General features: G+C 40.4%; 1 non-coding gene across 1 annotated transcript; it reads left to right on the forward strand.

Moving 5' to 3' along the window:
- Positions 1 to 4,726: 4,726 nt before the first annotated feature.
- Positions 4,727 to 4,833, forward strand: LOC118347799. Its single transcript, XR_004800946.1, has one exon. It is a non-coding gene; the product is annotated as a small nucleolar RNA R71 (small nucleolar RNA).
- Positions 4,834 to 5,374: the final 541 nt, after the last annotated feature.

Consider the following 5,374-nt stretch of genomic DNA (forward strand, 5'->3'; position numbering starts at 1 on the left):
GAGCCCCATGCTTAAACCACCTCCTATTTACAGATGATAGTCAGTTGTTCTATAAGGCTACAATGCAGGAGAATGAGAATATCCATAACATGCTTGAGAAATATGAACATGCATTAGGTCAAAAAGTAAACCAAGACAAAACAACTATGTTCTTTAGCAAAAATGTAGGTGTTGCACATAGAAGGGATATCTCGGCTTTTTGGGACGTGCAAGGGAATTTCCAACATTAGAAGTATTTAGGTCTGCCCCCTATGGTAGGTAGAGCTAGGAGAGAAGTCTTTTTAGACATCAAGCATCGAGTCTGGCAAAAACTACAAGCTTGGAAGGAAAACTACTATCTTAGGGTGGAAAGGAGATCCTCATCAAAGAAATAGCATTGTCCATCCCCACATATTCAATGAGTCATTTCAAGACACCTGAGACATTGTGCAATGAATTAGAGCAGCTCATGGCTAGCTTCTGGTGGGGTCAAAGAAAGAATGAAAGAAATATTCATTGGGTTGGATGGTCGAAGTTGTGTATCCCAAAGGCAGAAGGGGGAATGGTTTTTAAGGACCTCAAATCCTTCAATATGGCCCTCCTTGCAAAACAAGGATGGCGCATCTTGCAAGAGGATTCATCTCTACTGTATAAGTTATATAAGGCAAAATAAAATATTTCCCTCATGGCAATTTCCTAGAGGTAGGTTTAGGCCAACAACCTTCCAATGCATGGAGAGGGATTTGGGAGGCAAAGGAAAAGCTGGAAAATGGGTGTATTTGGAGAATGGGTAATGGAAGATCCATTAAAATATGGCATGACTACTGGATACTAGGGTTCAATCCATCCAGCCACTGCCTATTGGTGTCTGAACATTGTAATGTGGAAGACACATTTTCCCTCCTCATCGATCAACATACCAAATGGTGGGATTTGGAGAAGCTTAGTAGGCTTTTTCAACCACAAGTTGCAGCAAAAATATAGAAGATCAACTAGGGAGTAAGTGACCATGCTAACAAGCTGATCTGGGGAGGTACAAAGGATGGAAAATTCAGTGTGAGGAGTGCATACAGATTGTTCTAGGAGAAGGGCCAAGGAAATGAGGAAGGGGAGAATGTGAGACAACAGAAAGGAGTGTGGTAGGCAATATGGAGGCTACAAGTTCCTCTCCGAGTTAAGATCTTTGCTTGGAGAGCCTGCAAGGAGAGCCTACCCACGAGGACCAACCTGAAGCAGAGAAGGGTGTTAACTGATGATCTCTGCCAGCAGGAACCTAAAGATGCTTCGCATGCTCTAGTCTTTTGTCCTCAATTAGAAGGCTGCTGGGATAAGTATCCAATGTTTCCCCATGTGAATATAATAGAGAGAAGTAGAAGCTTCAAAGATATCCTACACCAAATATGTGAAGGGGGAAGAAAGGCAGAGTTAGAGACTATTATAATGATGTCCTGGGGCTTATGGTATAGGAGGAATCAGATGGTACATGAGGGGAAGATCCTGCTACCAGAACAAGCAATGGAACATGCACTCTCTATGTTAAAGTCACATTAGAAAGGGAAACACAAGTTAGAACAGGGTGCCAAGCTACTTGTTGGGTGGGAAAAGCCACCCACAGGTGTGTTGAAGCTCAACGTCGATGGGGCAATATTCAAAGATCAACACAGGGCATGAGTTGGTTTAATCCTTTGAGATGCAGCTGGGGAGGTCATCTTGGCTACGAGCAAAAACGAGAATGAAGTTAATGATCCAGCTGAAGTTGAACTTCCTGTTATGCTGAGAGGCCTGCAACTTAGTCTCTCCCCTTAGGCATTGAGGAACTTATCCTTGAGAGTGACCCACTCATGATGGTTACACAACTGAAGGAAGAGGAGGAACCCTGGTCTCTATTGGGGAATATTATAATGGAAACAAAGCAACTTATGGCCAGATTACGATGTTACACTATCCAACAAGTTGGGCGGGTAGGTAATGAAGGTACCCACAATCTAGCTAGACATGCTTGGCATGTAGATGATATTTTAACTTGGTGGGACTCTTGTCCAGACTTCATCCCACAGGTTGTATGGGTGGACAAGTCTGTGTAACACTTTGGTTATTTTCAATGAAGTTTCTTTCCTTATAAAAAAAAAAAAACATGATTTGTCTCCTTGCATCTCTGCAAAACCAAAGATAAATTAGATAAGCAATTATCAAAAGAGTGACCCAAAAACCCATAAGTCATCCATAAAGAGTTGTAAAACATTTTCCTCCATATCTGAGAAGATGGACATCATGCATCTTTGGAAAGTGGCTGGTGCATTGTAAAAACCAAAAGGCATGCGCCTATTTGCAAAAGTGCCATAAGGACAGATGTGGTATTCTCTTGATCCTCGGGTGCAATGGCTATTTGATTGTAACCAGAATATCCATCTAGAAAACAGTAGTAAGCATGGTCGGCAAGTCTTTCTAGCATTTGATCAATAAAAGGTAAGGGAAAATGGTCGGTCTTTCCGAATTGCATCATTCTATCTTCGATAGTCTACGCATACTCGCCATCTTGTGACCGTCCTCATCGGTATGAGTTCGTTATTGTCATTCTTGATCATGGTTAGTCCTCATTTCTTTGGGATGACTTGTACTGGACTTACCCATGCACTATCTAAGATTGGATAAATGATCCCAACATCTAAAAGCTTCAATACCTCTTTATGCACTACTTCTTGCATCGTTGGATTCAATCCCCTCTGGGGTTGGACAATCGGTTTAAAATTATCCTCCATTAAAATCTTGTGCATGCAAAATTGAAGGACTAATTCCTTTGATTTTCGAGATGGTCCAACCCAAGGCCATTTTGTGTTCCTGCAAGACTCTCAGCAACTTCTCTTCCTCATCACTCAAGGAACTGTTAATAATAAATGGAAAAGTAAAGTCCTGGCCTAAACTAATACTTGGAGATGTTGGCTGAGATGAGTTTAGTTCTTCCACTTTCAATTTTATTGAAGGAGGAAAGGATAGTGTAGCCTCCAAATATCTCTCACACTCCCTAACCTCATCATCTTTAGATTCAATAGATGTAGAGTGAGTAAGGCATACCTCAAGTGGTAGCTTTGGAAATTTAGCTCCATAAGTCTCATCGGTCATGATCATGTCTCGGTCGTTTATTTGAAAACAAGAATGTACCTTGGAAGAGAATTTCATAAATTTAAATATGTCAAAAGTGACTTGCTCCTCTTCGACCCTCAAAATGAGTTCCCTTACTGGACATCAATTAAAGTTCTCCCCATCGCAAGGAAAGGTCGGTCCAGTATCAAAGGATCTCCTTGTCCTCCTCCATATCGAGTACAACGAAGTCGACCAAGAAGATGAACTTATCAACTTTCACCAGTACATCCTCAATGAGTCCTCTCTAGTATTTAATAGATATGTTTGCCAACTCTAGAGAGATGGTGGTCGGCTTTGCTTCTCTAAGACCTAGTTTCCTGAAAACAAAGAGAGGCATTAGATTAATACTTGACCCTAAGTCACATAAAGCTTTATCAAAATATGAACTTTGTATAGTGCAAGGGATCATGAAACTCCCTGGATCTTTTAACTTAGGCGGCAACTTCTTTTGTAAAATTGCATTGCTCTCCTCAGTCAGTATTATAGTCTCATGCTCTTCCAACTTCAGCTTGTTTGATAATTTATCCTTCAAAGATTTTGCATATTTAGGCATTTGCTCTAAAGCTTCAATGAGAGGAATACTAATATGCAATTGCTTAAATATACTCAAAAATTTAGAGAACTGATTATCAATCTTATTTTTTCTTAATCTCTGCGGAAAGGAATTTGTGCATCATAAATTGAAGGAAAATAAGTTTAAGATATAAACTCCCTAGATTTCTTGGGTTTTGCAGCCTCTTTATTCTCCTTAGTCATTTTAGCTTGCTGGTCGATAACATCCCGCTCTGCTTCTTTTACCTTGTACTCGATTTCCTTCTTCTCGGACTCCATATTTTTAGTAGCTTCTACATCTTGCTCGGTATTTACTGTTTGTGGCTGGCCAAATGTCCGCCCACTTCTCAATGTTATGGCTTTGACGTGTTCCTTCGGATTGGTCACAATGTTGCTCGGTAAAGTCCCTAATGTCCTCTTGGTAAGCATGTTTGAGAGCTGACCGATTTGTGCCTCAAAATTGTGGATTGAAGCCCAGTTGTTTTGCATCACCTTATCAGTCTTTTGCATGTACTGCATAAGCATATCTTCAAGTGTAGGCTTCTTCTCTTGCTGTGAAAACTGTTGAGGTGGTCTAACCAGCCCTTGATTATTGCTCCATGAAAAGTTAGGGTGATTTCTCCATCCAGGATTGAATGTGATTGAATAAGGATTATTTTGACGTTGGAAATTGGACACGTAATGGACTTGTTGATAATTTAGTTGAGCAAAATGATTCCCCACTTGGCAATCTACACTTGAATGATTTCTTGCGCAATGTTCACAAACAACATTAGTTTGAATAGCATTAAAGTTCATTTTACCTAGTTGTTTGGATAGATTTGCCAACTAGGCTACAATTGCGGACATAGAGTCAAGATTGACACTGGTCGCCTTCTTTGGCATTGCTCTCTCTGTAGCTCACTTATAGTTGTTAGACGCCAATTCTTCCAGAAGTTCATATGCAGCTTCATGGGTCTTACTCATTAATGCTCCTCCTGCAGCTGCATCAATCATAGATCGATTTGTTGGTCCCAAACCATTATAAAATGTCTATACTTGAAGCCAAGCTTGGAGGTCATGATGTGGACACTTGCACTATAAATCCTTATATCTCTGCCATGCCTCATATAATGATTCACCCTCAAATTGGGTGAAGGTAGTGATATCATTCCTTAACTTGCTGTCTTGGTTGGAGGGAAATGTTTTACTAAGAATTTTTGTGCCAACTCCTCCCAGGTGGTGATGATACTTGGTGGCAGAGAGTTCAACCAAGCTTTTGCTTTTTCCCTAAGTGAGAAAGAAAAAAGTCTCAATCGAATTGTATCATCAATCACTCCGTTGTGTTTAAAATTCTCGCAAGTTTCTAGGAAATTTGCAATATGGACATTAGGATCCTCTTGTGATAGCCCCCCAAACTGGACGGTTTGTCGAATCATTTGAATGATGACTGGTTTAATCTCGAAGTTATCGGCTTGTATAGCTGGCCACTTTATACTAGTTATTGCCCCACTGACAGAAGGCATAACATAGTCTCTTAACGCCATGTGCTCCTAGTCGGCCATATTAAATTTAGATGTGGCGACCTCTTTCTTTTTCTCTTTATTGATCTGACATAAGGTTCATTCAATCTCGGGATTGAAAAGTGTATGCTCTAATGATTTAGATCGGGGCATGCACTTCTAACGCCTGAAAAGAAAAACCAAACTGAGATCTAATTTAA

The sequence above is a fragment of the Juglans regia genome, chromosome 2 (assembly GCF_001411555.2).
Source record: "Juglans regia cultivar Chandler chromosome 2, Walnut 2.0, whole genome shotgun sequence".
Classification (NCBI taxonomy): domain Eukaryota; kingdom Viridiplantae; phylum Streptophyta; class Magnoliopsida; order Fagales; family Juglandaceae; genus Juglans; species Juglans regia.